At 41.1% G+C, this 17,262-nt stretch overlaps 1 protein-coding gene across 1 annotated transcript in view; it reads left to right on the top strand.

Annotated features, from left to right (window-relative positions):
* Positions 1–912: 912 nt before the first annotated feature.
* The window catches only part of LOC136290657 (transmembrane protease serine 11E-like), a 39,351-nt gene continuing 23,001 nt past the window's right edge, over positions 913–17,262 (top strand). The window contains exons 1-2 of the mRNA XM_066184999.1: positions 913–993; positions 16,501–16,631. The gene's annotated coding sequence lies outside the window, so the exon portion shown is untranslated. The remainder of the gene's footprint in view (positions 994–16,500; positions 16,632–17,262) is intronic.

Genomic DNA, 17,262 nt, shown 5'->3' with positions numbered 1-17,262 from the left:
GGAAATGAGAGGCCATAAGGTTGCAATTAAGGTCATCCCTGAGATGTGTTTTTGACATTTGCATTTGTTGAATTCAGCTGGGCCTTTACAGAACTATGAGAGCTGTCGAGCCTTACAGTAGCCACAAGATCCTAACCAAACACCTGAAGTTAAGCATGGCCTTGTGGTCCTTACTAAATCCTTTTGCAGTTACTCATTACTGGCAGTGAGCCCTATACTTGAAGCTCAGCTTGCATGCTGTCCTGCACTGAAGGGGTGGGGTGTGTATTTGGTAATCTCTACTCACTCCCCTCTGCTGTGATTTATAGTTGCGGAAAGTACAGCTCTCTTCTTAGCTGTCACCTCACTGGAAGTGTATGAACAATTACCGTGTGGTACAAACTGTCTAGCCCAATTAGACAGGGGTTTAAAGAACACGCTTGACAAGACTAGGTGTCTACGTGGTACTATAGTAGACCCTATCATTAGCTAGATAGCCCTACCTTAACTTATCCTGAAATAGATGAATAGCACCCTGATGCAAACCAAGAAATTCTTTGGGTAACAAAAATAGTGTCCAGGGCTCTCCACATAGTATTCACACCCATGGGCAGTAGCACAGTTTAAAGCTGTACAAAATGGATAGATAGCTTTAACAACATCATGGAGAGAACATGTCAGGTTTCCCTGTCTTATGCCAGTGTATTTTTCTCTATTCTGTCCTGAGAAAGAAATGTGAAGGGTTTTCATTTCTGATACTTCAGATTTTTAAGAAAGAATTGAGGACAGGCAACACCATGTGCTGTTTAGGTACCAGACTGTAAAGGTCACCTTTTCGACCTCTCACTGTTGTAGCCAAGTACAGCAAGGTGCTGACAGTTCTGAACATCTTCTGCTGTGTTTCTCTCTGCAGAGAGCTGTTCAGGGTTGAAGGTCGGATTAAAGACTGAATGAAATCACTGGGATAATGTTTCTGGGAAGTCATCGTTAGAGAAAGAAGGAAACTTGTACTCGGTGAGTTTGTAGGGGGTTTTCTGTTAGTAAGTAGTTCTTTGGGAATCCTAAACAAATTAAAACACAGTTACCTGTATGTCTTTAGCAGAGTTTCCGGTGTCTAACAAGATGAGACCACAAATGGAGGGGTAGTAGCCTCTTTTCCTGCTCTGTTCCCCACCCCTTCCTCCAGCTCTTAAAATGTCAAAGCCCATTGAGTTTGTCGGGAGACACTGCCTGCAGTAATGGTCGTTCTTTGAGAAATCAGGCTCAAAGTTGCAGTTGCTCCGAGGTTTGGACTATTGGAATCAATATCCAAGGGGAATTGAAGGGCAGGAAGCAGCTAAGAAAAAAAATGCAATCCATCTCATAATTGTAGAAATTCTTCTTTGGCATGCATATCTGATTTTGGGTATAGGTTATGTATGTTTCCTTCTCTTGACCCCAAAACCATGAAGCTACATCAATGGGACCATGTTTTGTTTGTTCATTTAAAAAAAACCAACAGTGTGTAAATAGACATTAGCAATTGCATGAAGAGATACTTTCTTGTTCTGCACATATAAGGATGTGGATGGTCAAGTTGAGATATACATTTTGCACATTTTACTGTGGCAGGAAATTCATTTGCTCCCAATATTATTCCCTTTTGCATCTGCAGTCTTTATGGTCAGACTCTTGGTTGTGACTAAATGTCTTGGTTCAAATTGCAAAAGCTGTGCTGCTTTGCAAAGTAGCTTTACTGTATTTGATTGCAGATGGCTGTGTGTCTGCATCACTGTCAGGAGATAAGCTGGTAATAGCCATTTGTGTTTGTGATGGCTTTTGCTTCAGTGACGGCCATAGTTTTTCCTATTATTTGTACTCATGAAACAGGTTGCCCTGTTCTTAACCTCTCATTCCAGCACCAAAGGAGATGTTAAGGCTGTGACCGTGTGTTGTCATTACAGTGCAGGTTTTGGCCTGTCTCTTGCTTTTGTACTCTCATTGTCTTCCAGCTGAATCACTGCTGTTATCTGGTATCACACCCTATTTTTAAGCCACAATGCTTTTCTGTTTCTGGGGCTGCTGGAATACTCATGCTTCATAGGATTGGATTTTAGACTTGCTCATTCTGTGTCCTGTTTCAATTATCTTGAGTTTTGGAATTTTTTTCCGTGTGAGTTTGATTGTTTTTCAAATTGTCTGATTGCTCATCTGTGTTACCCTCATTGGATACTTAGAATCATTAGTCAGATAGCAAAACTGTGGGGTTTCATAGATCAACAGTAGAGCTGTAATAGAAACTAGGGCTCAAAGGGTATTGCTGGGTCTTCTGATTCCTCTTCCAACTCACAAATGATCAACTACAGTTCAAGTGCTCTTGGCTGTTTGTTTATTTACAGAAGTCTTAGATTATCTGTAACTGAAGTTTAGAAGAGCAGATTGGACAACTATTAAGGGCTCAGACACCATAAGAGTGGGTATTCTATTGCCTTTAAATTTTAGAAGTAAGATTCATACTTTGATGCTTTGCCTCACCATAAATGTTAAAGAAATGAAAGTAAATTACCAGGAAGTGTCGTCAGGAGACAAGTGGTAAGTGGTGAAATGTTGGAAGGAAATGATTAGACTCTGAATCAGTGATCAGAATCAGTATTGACAAGATTGCATGTGTTTGAAGCCTTGATCTCATGTACATTTCAATGTAGCACTGCAAAAGTTGAAGCTCAAAGAATTGTATATCTTTCTCAGGAAATTGTCCGTAAGTTGGATTTAAGAAATGTTTCTTATTTGAGATGGCACTTCTCAGCCTGTACATATGTTCCTCTAAAATTTTAAATTATGTCCTAACGGGCTTCTGCACATCTGGAGCCATTAAGTGTCCTCCAGTTATGCATTTGCCTCCCACACTTTCCCCCAAGGAACTCCCCATCATTTGAAATTAGGATACAACGTGACCCCTCTCCTTGTACAATGTGTGTTGTGATACAGTGCTTTGGCTGGGTAATGTATGTGAGCTAACCTTTAATGACTGAGTCCTACTGCTGGAAGCTGAGGTGCCAGTTGCAGGGCAAGGCTTTCTGTGGGGCATGATAAGTCTTGATGAAACACAGTGATTGTCAAGGAGGCAGCACATGTGCCAGAGGTAGCAGGAGGGGCCTTAGGCAACTCCTGTGCCTTCACAGGTTTGCCTCAGAGAGGAGTTATTGTGGGAGCAGGTAATGAAATGCAATAGATTTGAGATGACAGCAACAGTTGTTCATCCCAGAAGAGCTTACGAACTTAACTTGACCTTTCAGATGTTTTCTGGGAGCATCTACTCACCAAATGATTCCATATAGCTGTGGGTTGATACATATGGAATGTGGTTTATCCTTTTCTTCTCAACCTTGGTTCTCTATCTGTTGTTATTGGACTAATCTGCTTCTGCAGCTCATCACAGCTGTACTCTGAACTTTCATTTGTTCTGTCTCCTTTCTGCTCCTCCTCTGCCACCTGGCTTTCTCTGCAAGGTACCGACAAGTTCTCCTGCAAAGCAAGGCAACTGAGTACAGATTACCTTCTCTGACCCAGGTGTAGAAATCCTTCCAAGCTGAGATATTTTTTCAGACACAGCGTGCTTGACAATTATTCAGATGAGTCATAATGCATGGGTCTAATTTAATCTGTGGGGTGGTTTTGAATTTGTCAGCACCGTTGGCTCACTCATTTGCTTTTTTCTGACATAGGATTTAATGTTTCATTTTGAGTCTATTTGTAGGGTTTTGTACTTTGACTTTTGTATCTTTTTTTTTTTTTCGCCCCCAGAAGTACTTTGCATTTCTCTAAAAAGAGTTAACACAAGTCTGAGGATTTTCTGTTCCACATGTCCTAAAGTGAAAGCAGATGCAGAAATATGTAGTGTCACTGTGCTGACTTTATCTGCCTTATCTTTGTCCTGGTAGTTTAGAACCTGTTCAACCAGCTGGCTTCTGATGTATTGAATAACATACATGGAGGTTTTTTGTTGTTGTTTTCTGCTCCTGAAATCCCTAGCTGTTACAGTAAATTTCAATTCACCTGTAGTTTTTTTTTTCCAGAACCCCAAATTATCCTAAATTTTCTTTCTTCTGACCTGCATGACTCCCTGTTCCTTGGTTTGTAAGGAGTAAATCTGTCTTTTGGGATTCTGAAGGGAGCTGATCCTGGTTAGCAATTAATATCAGCTGATGGCTCAGGTCCATCCAGCAAGATGAGGGAGAGAATCAGAAGAGCAAATCCAAGAAAAACTCTTGGGTCAAGATGAAGACAGTTTAAATGAAGGACAGTGTGTATGTGTATGGACATCAACTGACACAAAGGCAGTAACTCACCACCTTCCACAAGAAGTGGGATGCTCAGCCAGTCTCTAAGCAACAATTAGTTTGGAAAATATGACACACACACACACACCCCCTGAGTTTTTTGCCAAACATGGTGTTATGTGATGAGGTATCCCTTTTATCAGTTTGGGTCAGCTGTCCTATCAGTGACTGCTCACAATCTTCTGCTTACCTTTTGGCCTACTTGCTTGGCAGGGAGTGAAAAAGTAGAGTGGGAAACAGAGAAGGTCTTGTTGCTGTGCAAGCACTGTTCAGCAACAGCTGAAATATTGGTGTATTATCAATACTATTTCGATATTTTGATTTTCAATACAAATCTAAAACACTTATGGGCTGCTGTGAAGAAAATTCATCCCAATCACATCAAGTATATTCTTCTGTGCTAGTAGTCTCTGCAATCAGTTGAACAGTTTTAATTGTCTCCTGTTTTATTTTATAACCTGCTAACTGCTGCTTTGAAGTTCTTTTTAAATTTGTATCATGTAGCAACATGTTAGTAATTCTTCCAAGTATTGAAGTAGAAATCATAATTATGTGTGTATGATAGGTTAATTATCTTAATTATGGCTTTCTTGGGTATTATAGTTGCTTCAAATGTGGATGTATTAGATAAGAACTTGACAATCCAAAGATCAGCCAAAAAATTACTTTGCTTTGGGAACAAAAATAACTTTGCTCTGGGAACAAAAATGTTTGGTTGTTTGAGGTTTTTTCCCCTTCAATGTCATGCTGACAATGTTAAATTACTTAAGTTTTAAAGCTTCTATATTTTTTTTAAAACTAAACTTAAACTGACTTTTTTTTCAAGCTGTTCTATAGGGTAAAATGATTTTTAAAAATTCAATTTCTGAGTTACTTCAAATTAATCAATTCCATTTATTCTGCTTGTCATGGCTATAAATTTGAGAGGTGGTGACAGGATATTTTATTCAACCTCAGTAAGCATCCAGTCTTAGGTCTGACAAGGTGGCTGTGACACTGAGGAAGGCAGGAACCTTCAGAGCTGGTTCCTTATCATTGTTGTCTCCTCATCTTGGAAGGCTATATGACAGCTGTCCCTCTTTGGAAAAGACTTTCCTAGGTTTTGTGGACCCCTTGGGTCTTAGCTGCCCTTTTGCTTTGGGAAAGTGTGTGGGCCCTATTTTGTGGCACAGCTACCTTACAGTGCTTATGGGATTGTTTATGAATGGGACAGGTTTCAATTCCCGTGTTACAAAGCAGATCACATCACATCTGGGTGGTTTAATCTGGACAGTCAATTAACAACTCTTAAATGGATGAAATTAGATTGTGTATGGAAATATGGGCAGTATCAAGGCAACCCAAACAACATGAAGTCTGGCTTTTTCAAAAGAAAGAAAGGAACACTACAAGGTCATGAAACCTAATGTCTAGGATGTAATCTCTGCTTGATTGGTAAGTTGCAAAAGGGATGCCAGAGCCCTGGGAGCCTACACCTGATGTGGGGATGCTATGGAGTTGGGAAGCAGGTGACCATGCCTCTTGTGACAGAAAGAGCAACTTCCTTGGGTAGGGGATTGTATAGTGTTTGCTGCAATCCAGAAACCCACCAGAGTGACCAGAGTCAAACCTTCCAAAGAAGACAAGTCTCTCAGGAGAGACCAGCCTATACATGTTTTGGATTTTTTTTTTTTAAATTTTGTATAGGCACTTTGCTTTTCTTGCCTAAAAGGTTAATTTTAGCTTGTAGTAAAATTTTCCATTTTAAATTGAAAAGTTTTTTTAAATTTCTGCAGAGCTTGCCACTCCAGAGATGTCTTGACAGATGCAGCTGGAAGGTCAGCCTAGCAGGTGAGAGCTACTACAGATGGCTGTGTGCAGGGAGGCTGCTTGGCAGCCCCAGCAGGCCTGGACTGCACAGACACTGCCTTTTTGACTACCTGCTGGCAAGGAATGGTGTGTTGTGATGACTTTCCCATCTGCTGTTGCATGGGAGAGTAGGATGTGGCTTTCTTCTGAGTGAGAAACTAGGCACTATTAGCAGATTAACAGTCCAGGGTCTTTTTGCTGTTTTCTACCATCAGAGGCTTTAGCCATTAAGCAATAGCTCCATGCCTGTCCTAGCTCCTGCTGTCTGCCCATCTGGATTGCCAGCACTGCTCATGGAGCCAAAGTCAGATTTTTGCTGCTTTCTCAAGATACCTGCTGTTGCAGCAAGGCCAAGCAACTTGGGTTTGTATGGATCTTTGTCTGACTGGCTTTTGGTTAGTGTTGTTGGCTGTATCATTGATCACCTCACCCCTAAGAGTTCCCTTGTTATCTAGGAGCCCTGAGTTCAAACACCAGCCTTTCATCAGTACAGGTTTAAACATCATCTCCCTTTCATATGTGGCATGGAACTATTGAGGGTAAGTAGAGAGGAAATGTGGTGGCAGAAGACTTTTTTTCTCCATAAGAAACCAGGCTTTGATATTTTTTTCTGGGTCTGATACAGATCCAATATCACATCTGCTATTTCACTTGTAGTTCAAAAGAGATGGAAATACCAGAAGTGAATAAAGTCTGATGATCAGGTTGTCTACTGTGGGAGATACTGTAAGGATGTGCTTATTGCATTTTCTTTCTCTTTTACTCCACAGCTTTGTAATGTAGTCCTCCAAGGGCAAGTTGGGCCAGAACAATTGTACCTCACACTGATCCTGGTTGAATTAGTGCAGTCGGTTATGTCTTACAGGCCAATGTCAATTGTGCAGAAGGTTATGTCCTTGGGAGATCTTTGTTTTTATGACCCATTTTTATATGTGCTAAGTGAGGACTTCGGCAGCATTGCCACAGCTGGAGACAAATTCCCTCCAGTTACATGCAAGTAACAGTGATGTCAGCCTAGTACTGCCCTGTTATTTGAAGTTGGATAGTCAACTGCTTTATACTTTTCATAAATATTACACAGCTGTTTGTCACATTCATATCTTGCAGCAAGGTAGTAATTGGATAATGTAGGAAAATCTGCTGTAAATTCATTGCTTTTAAACTCACTAAACGCCTGTAGCATTTGCATTGTTTGGTAATTTTACAAGTGCTGGAACTTAAACCTGGCCCTGCAGGTGGTTAAGTCATGTCTCCTCTCTAGTGTGATATCTCTGCCTGTGTGTCATGCTGTCTTAAGGAGTGAAAATTAGAGACAGGTACTTCCTTTTTTTTTTTTTTTTTGGTTTTTGTTTGTTTGTTTGTTTGTTTGTTTGTTTGTTTGAGAAAGGCTGATGCTTGTTCTGGCTATAGGTGCTTAGAAAGGTTGGCAGAGATATCAGAAAATAGAGTGATTAAAAACATCATACTCCATGGTCCCCTGCTGTTTTGGAGGCATGTTTGGTTGCTTCTCACCTTGCTAGGGAAACTGCTGAGCTTTTCAGGCCTTGGATTTGTCAATTCATTCCCTCTTGATACTTACCAGAAATTTTGATACCTACCCAGCTTCTGCTCTTGTGTTTATTGTCATGTGCTGATGGTCTCTGATTTGCTAGCTACCTTTTGTGGGGGGAGGTAGCATCTTGAGAATCAGCTCAAGTTTTAATGTTGTAACTGCTGTCACACGTCTTCAGGATGGAGAGCTTCTGTTCTCCCCTTCCTCACAACTCCACTCTGTAGGAGTTATTTTTGAATGTTTGGTTGAAATTACCTGACCTTAGCAAATGCTAATAAAAGAATTAATAAATTCTGTTCCACTGAACACAGAAGATGAACTGCTTCTAAAGAAGGACTCCAGAGTACAGACCTCACCAGGCTGGTGTGAAAAATTTCCTTAACTTTTTGTTTTGAATGCATCTTCTGTCGGTACTCCTTTAACAGTCCGGTAGTCTGTTGGTCCTAAGGACTTTCTACCCAACATGCCAAAGGAGGATTTATCAGACAGTTTGTCTTGACCAAACTGTTCATTGAAACTTTCAGTGATTCTTTGTTGTGTTGGCATTTTAGAACCAGAGTTTGCTATTTTGCCATCTGCCTTTGGAGATATCACCAGCTTTTTGAAGGGCATCTTAATAGACTCCCTTCTCCTGCTCTGTGTTTCTAAAGCCTTTTTTGTCACAAGAAGATAAACATGGCCCAGGCTTCCAGTATGGTAACCTGAAACAGCCTTCATATTTCTATAAGAAATATAATCCATTTAGTTGTCAAGACCTGATGGGAGTCGCTAAGAATAGGTCCAACACGCCTACACTGCTGTCGCTCTGAGGACCGGATGTGTGGCAGACATCCTGCAGGTAGCATTAAATTGGATGAACTGCATTCTGGAAGAAGTCTGACCAGCTAAACTCAGTATGGCAGTGCTATGTAGACAGACAGTGATACTGGGGCACATTAGTGAAGCAATTAGATATGTCTAAACACCAACAGCTTTAAAAGCCTTAGTTTGTTGATAAGATGTATCTGAATTGCCTAGCTGTCTGTAGTATAAAACTCTACACTCCAAACAGATCATCTCCCTGTTCCAGGTGTTCAGTACTAGTACACAGGAGCCCTGGAAAGAGACTGGCAGCCAGAGCTACTTCCAGTCAGAGAGCAATTCAGCTCTCTTCAGGGCTATATGATGTAACAATAAGCACTGGTGTTTTCCCATCTGGAGCCAAGTGTCTACTTGTTCATGGTGGATTTTCATTGTTTGGCTTCTCTTTCTTGAAAGAGAATGAAGAACTGAAGAGAAATAACCACCCTTTTTTATTAAATATATATAGGTATAATGTGTATCATGTCTCAGTAATATGCCATTGCAAGCAGCAAACTGATTCTGGTTTTCCTTTCCATATAGGAGTTGGTTCAAGTTTTAGGTGGTCAGAATCTAGGTCCTTGTGAAGCGTCTTTCATATTTGATACACCATTGCAATTTCAGCAGACTTTTTCTTAACCCCTGCTTAGATGTTCAGGCAGTAGGAGCTAGTCCTCTCCATCCCAGAAGTGCAACTGAATGTAGCTCATAATCAAGCTGTCATTTTAAAACCTGCCGTCTACAGAGGAAAATAGTGCAGTTGAAGTGCAGAAGCAGAGGTAGGGGGAAGGTCAAGGAAGACTTCTTTTCAAGATGGAAAGATGGAGACCTTCATCTGAAATACAGAGCAGTTCATCATATGCTATTCCAGTAATGAATAATGGTTAGAACACAGCAAGCTGCTTTACTTAACAGTTAGGAATGTCTAATGAACACCTAGTAGCATAAATGATACAAATGAGTCTTCACTCCTCACACAATTATGTTTTCCATGTTATTGGCAAACATTACACTTGGAGCAGAATAGCACGAGCTTAGATTTCTTCAAACTGATTATATTTAGATTTTTGTCTTGCCTGGGTAGAGTGTGTGGGAGAATTTTGCTTGTTAGGTTTTTATCTTGCATCTTGTGGCTAGTGACAGACTGCTTCTTGCTGTTACAGCAGCAGCTCCACCTATTTCCAACATCAATTAGGAGAAGTTACGTACAAATTAAGTAAACTGGTCCTGGGGCTATTTGTGAGGATGACCACAATGATACAGGGCATGAAGGGGAGGCAGAGGGGGAAAAGGGATTCATGGTTAACAGGTTTCTTATGCTGTCTTCTAATATTTTTTTCTGATGTATTTTCTGTCAGGATAGGGGAAGGAGATAATACTTAACCACAAATAATGCTGTGAAGGTGCTGCACCCTGGTGCTCCAGGAAGGATGGATAGGGGTGCCAGGAAAAAGGGGTGACCTCTGGATTGTTTTTGTTCAGCTTGGTACAACTCAGCTGAGTCATGTTGACTGCATGGTTGTTTCTTTCCCATCACAGCACAAAGCAACATTATATTGGCTTAACATGTTGTAAATCAGATGGAAGTAAATTCGAGTCACCCTGCAGTTGGCAGCTGACTAGTGAATGCCATTCAGCAGGTAAATGGTCACTAGTCAATGTGACTTGGCTGGTAGCAGGCATTTCTCCTCAGCCTCAGCTTCTTGCAGGACCACCTAACAAAACTTGTGCCTTGTGATCCTAACTGCCAGCATAGTGGGTTAAATATGTGGCTTTGGAAGGCAAGCTTGTGTCTTCAAACATTGGACTCTCAAAGATGTAGAGCTTGCTGTTTCTTTCAAAAATCCTTGGAGCTGTTTTCTTGGATAATTAGAAAGGTTTACTTATTGTTGCCTACTAGGTACAAACTTTTGGTCTTGGTGCAAAATTAGGTCCAAATGGCTTCAGCAATGTCTCCCACAGGTTATTCTCAGTGTAAGAATCCTGGACAATTTATGGTATAAATAGCACTTTCTGACCTGGTCATGTCTGAGAATTGTCTTGCCTCCATCAGCGCTGAACTTGCAGGGAGAATACTTGAAGTGAGTTATATTGCCAGTGCGATGGAGATTTCTGGCCCTGGAAAGAACAGTGGTAAGAGCAGTCTGTGTCCCCCTAGGGTTTGAATCAGTTGTCATCAAATTGGTTTCTAACACTATCTGAGACACCTTGCAGTATATGAAATGTGCTCCTGGGTCTGGCACATAGGACTTGGTCAGACCCTCACCTTTCCTGAACAACTGTTGGATCCTGTGTGTGACAGAGATGTCAGCACAGGCATAGAACTGCCAGCTGTTAGCCCCTTGGGTCTTGAAGAAAGAGGAAGGAGAGCCAGTCCAGCAGCACCTGACTGCTAGGCTAAGGGGATGGGGAACTGATGCTTGTGAATGTCAGCTGCTTTGCCTACAAGTGTGTCAGTGTTTGAAGCACAGCTTATAGTAAGAGAGCTTCTCCCTCCATCTGCAGCTGGATGTGTTGGAAATTTGTTCTCCTTTTCAAATGTATTAGCACTCATTCTGGTCTTCCTGGTGGTAAAACCAACTTCAGTTATAGATATCTTTGTACAGCGTAACAACTTTGAAATGTTGTATTTTTTTTTGTTTGTCCTTTGTTTTGACTTTTTGAAGTCCTCTTTCTTGACAGCCCAGGTTTTGCTGACTTGTGGGAATGTCATGGATGGCTGAACATCTTGAATACATGCTCATCATCTCCAGCATGATTTAAAGTTGCCAAGCACTTTACAAGGGTTTGGCCTGGGAAATTTCAGGAGTATTTGAACTAAAATACTGTTTACAATGGATGAGCACTAGTCTGTGCAAAGTTAACTGCCAAGCTCTTGTGGAGTCACCATCATTGCAAAAGCATTTGTTTTGTGGACTATGTCAGTGTGTGCAAGACTGCCTTCTCAAATTAAAAATTTTGCAAACTTACAGACTTTTGCATTCTGCTAGTGCTAACAGCTGTGCTGAATGAGCTTTGGATCAAGCATAGAGGGCATTTGCATGGCTTCAAGTTGTAACAAAATTGGCTGTCTTTACATTGTGGAAGGAAAAAGATTTCCTGTTATTTATTAGCAACTTAACTAATATTAGCAACTAAGTTGTATAGTCATGAAAGCTCTGGGCTAGATCTGTGTCTTGCAACACTTGTTCATACTGGGTGCAAGACCAATTTTTAATGAATATTATGCACTGGCCCTGACAAATCCTTTATGTTCACCATGAGACTGAGTGTAAAAATGGAGAGGGCTTCACAGATATTGCAATTGGTCAGCTGACTGGGAGGCCATGTGCTGGCCTGAGCTCACCTCACAGCATAATTGCCTTGTTCAGTGTACCATCCTACAGGGAAGCCACCCTTTTAGAAAGGCAGTGATCAGATGAAGGGTGAAAAGTCACCCTTCATGCATGTTTTCCTTACCTGAGCAGTGCCATAGTTAGTCTGGCAAAGGTCAGAGACCTTCTCTCTGTGGCTCAACAATGAAAATAGCTGGATGAGCAAAGGCAGCTCATATATGGAGTGGTTTTTTCCTGTCCTGTGGCTTCAAGATGTCAGCTGTGTGGTGAAAGATAGTTTACATGATTAGAAACCATACAGTCAGTTTTCTTTAAGCATCATGTATCCATTTCCAAACGGTTCTTTTCCTCTGCTTCTTTCACTCAAGTCCAGAGAATGTGGGGAAAAAAGGTTTAGTCAGGATGGAGCTGATTACTTAAGGATGAGCTACCATTCAGGAGTACCAGTGAGATGCTCTCCTCCATGTTGTTGACTTGTTCCTGTACAGGAACAGAACAAGAGCTGGCTTATCACTGTACAAACTTCTCCCCTTGTAGTTGCTGTGTGCTGGAGCATGCTGCCCTGATTCCCTGAACAGATGCTGCCTGTCATCATAGCAGAAATGATTAGATGAGATGGAGGCTTCTCCCACTTAGGTCCAAGAGCCTCATTTCTCCCCAAGTAAGGGAGGTACAGTTTATTTGTAGTGTGCAGACACAGCCTGAAAAACACAGCTGTCACCAGCACTGTTTGATTCCATGTCCCCACCCAAATGCTTTGTGAGTCCAGCTCCTTGCATCAGCACTCCCTTTTTTTAGCATCCCAAACCAAGGCTTGGCCCACCCAGTTTCAGCAGGCAGGAAGAATAAAACATCCTGAGAACTCTGCCTGGCTGCAGGGAGATCACATGTGTGATCATGTGAGATCATTACGTGCTCAGCACAAAGATGTTGCTATGTTTTTATTGCAGCCCTGTTACAGCTAAGCATTCCAGATGTATGTTTCCTGCTTTAGTGTAAGTCTGTGCACTACTGGTACCAGGGTGGAGGCCACCCTCTTATATCTAAAAGAATGGGAAAAAAAGAAATCCTAAATAATGCTGTGTTCCAGCTAGTAAAAATCTTGAAGCAAAGACTATTGGTGTTTGCAGTGGAAGGTTGCTGGTTGTAGAAATATTCTCCCACCACTGTGTGCTCTTTCTTTGGTACTGAGTGTTACAGGGTACTCAAAGCATAGTCTGTACCTTTTGTTTCTAGCAGGTGATAAAGCTCCAGACTTACTAGGGAAGTCATCTGTGATTGCTGCTAGTCTTTGCAAGAGAGCAAGAGGGAATTTGGATCAGTCTGCCAGAATAAACCTTCTCTGAGTACTGGAGCTGCAGGCACAGGCAGTTGTATACAGCCAGGGCAATGCTGTTCTTGATGGTGCATCTCTAGTGCACCTCTGCACAGCATGGACTGTTGCAATGAAATGCAACAGGTTGTGCCCCTCTTATGTTGGTGGTTACTTGTATGGTGTCTGCTCCATATTCCCTGAGTCTGGTATCTCTGTAGTGGGACTGTAACATGGCCTTCAGTGTGGTAGGGAGGTTTCTGAATCCGTGAGACTGCAGGATCCACTGAGTTGTTATTGAAGAGCTGTTCCTTTTTCCTGTCCAGGAGTTCTAACATTGGTATTTCTTTATTTGTTGCTATAGCCTTTAATTTTCCCTGCTTCTTTCTGGGTGGATGAGAATAATGTAAATTTCTGAATTGTTTTCCCCCTCTGTTTAGCTGAGTTTAGTTCTTTGTCATTTGTAGCAGCCTCAGCCTACACAGGGAAGTGCTTCAAGGTTTAATTTCCAGTATTTTTGATTCTTGTCTTACTGATGAGAATCTCACCACTACTTTCCCTTTCCTGATTTAGGAACTAGAGCTGTGCTCAAGATCATATCTATTTCCATTTCCTTGTGTCTCCTTCTTCATACAGACTAATGACAACCTAGAAATATTTTTGTCCTTTCATGAAGAGGTTATTAATTTCATTGTTCACAATAGGAATAAGTTAATTAAATATCTCTTCTTCTTAGTACTAGCTTTGTAAAACAATTATGTTAAACAGAACACACAAATACCAAATTACTTTGCTCTTTGGAGTCGTCTTTCATCTCTTAGAGATGTATGTAAATCCAAAAACAAATTCTAAGGAGATATATTTTTGTTAATCACCGTTTTCTTCTCCCCTTTTTTATTTTGCCGTTAACTAGACTTGCAACTTAGGCTCCAAGCATGTGTTACTGCCTGCACGTGAATAATCATCCCTGAAGTAATGGGAAGAAATCTTCAGCTAGTGAGTCTTAGCACAGCTCTGTACTGGGTAACACACTGAAGATAATTCGAGTCTCCGTAGACCTGCACCAGCCTATCAGTTTCTATTCTTGCACTAAGTCCTACCCAGGCAATTCATTACAGCAGCAGCTAATTGTTCTTGCTTCTCTGTGTTTCAAGGACTGCCCAAGGAGAAGTTAAATACTATGGACTGTGGGCTTATCCACATCTCAAGAGCATTTGCAGAAGAAAATGAGAGCTGTCCTGGCAAACATGATGGGGAGGAGTCACAAAGGTTGCTGAAGCAATTCTTGTGACACATTAGTAGAGCAGGATCTTGTTAATGGATTAGTGTTTAAGACAACTCTTCAGCATTCTGCAAGTCAGGGCAGTTCTGGATAATGTTCATTTCTCAATTAGGGAAGAGACTGACAAGGTGGCAGGAAGCTCCAAACAGAAAAATTTCTATGCAGTAATTTAATAAGGAGGAGAGGGTTTTTTTAGGATTATCCTAAGTGAGAGATTGGTTAAATGTTGCTTGATTCAGAGCCTTAGGTGAAACTGTACGGTTTGTTCTTAGGGGCACAAAGGAAATAAAACAAAATGGAAAAAAAAGTGAAGGTTCACAAACCAAAAATTACTTCAGTATCCACTGGCTTTGGACCTCTCTCTGTCTGTTTGCAATACATGAGTTCAATTAAGTTCATACTACAGCAGTAGAAAAGGACAGCTGAAGATTCAAGTTTGGTTGTGCTATAAGCTCGGCTGTAAGTAATATCCAGCTTGTACACAAGCTGTTCGCACTGGTTGCTGCTGAGCAGAATCCTGGCTATTCTGTAGCTTGTGCTGATACAGTTTGTAGCAAAGCAACCTATCCTGTTAGTGTTTTGTTAGGGACAAGTCAAAGCAGTGTTCTAAAAGGAGGAAGTTATCAAATGCCTTTTCAAAGGCTGAAACAGCACTTACCTTTGTTTGCTTATGGCTTGCTTACTGTATCCTTTTGCAAGGATAGAGAATGAAGTCATAGGATGTGGGATTATTTAGGTGACACTAAATGTATCAGAGCATTTGTGGATGAGACAGGATGGGGAACTCTTTATGGGAAAACTTCAAGCTCTGTGCAAGCCCTGTAGGAAACTTTGCAGCTTAAAATAAAGCTGTGAACCTGCTCTGGAACCAGTCACATGTCTACCCCTCCATGGATTTCCTTCCTTCTCTGTAACAACCAAACCAGGGCTAAGTGACATATATGCCTTGCTACCACAGGGTATTCCTGCTCAAATGTCACTTTTTTTCTTTTTTCAATTTTTTTAAATCTAGCTTTGTGTTAAAATTCTTCCAGCTTCAGTTCCTGCAGTTACTGTGCTTGAAGGCTACTTAGATTCTCATGTTCAGAGGGACTTGACATCAGCAAGATGATCTGGTTTGGACATATCAGGCAGACCAAGATTCAGACTAGAGCACATTTCCAAGCTGGGTTGAAGGCTTCAAGTTCCAAGCATATTTTGACTTGAATTAAGCAGACTATTAATAAAATAAACTTGGCAGCAAGTCCTCTGGCAGTGGTAATCAATCACGACCCGATGACAGCCTGCAGTGGTGTGACCAAGTGAAAAAGCAAAATGTTGATGAAGGTCCTTACGTGTTGAAATCTTCTCTTGTTTCCTGAAGTTTCATAATGAAAGATATTCCCTCAATAAAATAAGAAAGGAAAGGTTTAGTAATTATTGTTTGTGTGGGTCTGATAAAAGATATTCCCTTTTGTGAAAGTACACTCAAACTAAGGGACGGGCCAAGTTGTAAAGTGTGTTGGGTGTATACTCTTTTTTTTTTCCTCATACAGGAGATTGAATACGCCTTTCCTGAATACTTTAAAATGATTACTTTAAAATATAATTTTGTTTAACATTTTAAATATTGCTAATATGATACTGTGCAACCACGAGGAAAAGCAAAAGCTATGGAATTTGAACTTGCATTTGTAACGGGCAGCAAGAGAGCTGTGTTGCAAATTTTTTTTGTCATTAATTATACAGGTCTTACCTTTTCCATTCCAATTTTCCCATCCCATAGGCAGCCTTTCTTTCTTTCGCAAATGTGACTGTAGACCACAACTGTGACACAGTTCCAGTGTCCTGTGCTGAGGACTGAACTCTCTAAACTTGTGGCTACAAAGGTGTGGTGAGGTGTGTGCCTCAAGAGTTGTGCATTGTCTTTTTCTTGAAGGAAAAGGAATTAGTCAGGCAGAAGCCTCTGTAAATGCAGATGTTTTTTCAGGAGTTTTTTATTCTTATGTTAATTTAGAATTCTTATGAATAAGGGGGATTTATTTCCCTGGCAGGTGTCTTGGTCACTGGACAGCTTTGGAGGGGAAAAGATGAAAAACGTGCTTGGCTCATCAATCACTGATGTATTAATGTCATCTCAGTGTTCCCATGTGAAAGAAAAAGTAACTTTCTGCCTTGACTTCAGGTAAGTGCCTGTTGTATACCATAGCTCACCTGCCAAACTTTGGGAGTATCTAAGAAAATTACAGTGTGTGTCCGAAATTAATTTTTAAAAGGAGTGGCAAATTTTGGTCCTGTGAAAGACATGAGGTGCTTTGCTTTAAGCTCCCTCAGATCAGAAACTCTGTCCAGCTAAACTGGGGGACCACAGCCCCTTTCTGGAGTCTGATGTGTCATCAGGTGCAGACCATTCAGAGAGGGCAATCTGTAGCCAGGAATGCCTGTTGCTGCAGAGCACAAGCCTGTCTGTACCTGGAGCCTAATGCACTGTCAGGTGCTGAGAACATAAAGCCTGTAGCTTCTTGGCAGTCAGGCTAAATGATCCTTGCAGGACCCTTCCAATTGAACTATTCTGATGAGAAGTGTGCCATGGTTCCTCAGTTGTCTAAAAGAAAAGACACCAATATGTCCTTCCTGTGGCTGCTGGTCCAGGTAGGTGGGTCAGACCACATTTTGCTCAGAAAACAGATGGGGAAAACATCGATTCCAAGATATCACTTGTTCTGTTAAAGGATTAATAGTACTTTGTTATTGTTATGAAGGAATGCCTGGCAGCTAAATGAATTAGATCCTTTTGGAGTAATCAGTGGAGGGCA

This window comes from Chamaea fasciata, unplaced genomic scaffold, assembly GCF_029207755.1.
Source record: "Chamaea fasciata isolate MVZ Bird 193981 ecotype frontalis unplaced genomic scaffold, bChaFas1.0.hap1 SCAF_6, whole genome shotgun sequence".
NCBI classification, from domain to species: Eukaryota; Metazoa; Chordata; class Aves; order Passeriformes; family Sylviidae; genus Chamaea; species Chamaea fasciata.
This window is presented reverse-complemented; position numbering and strand designations above follow the sequence as displayed.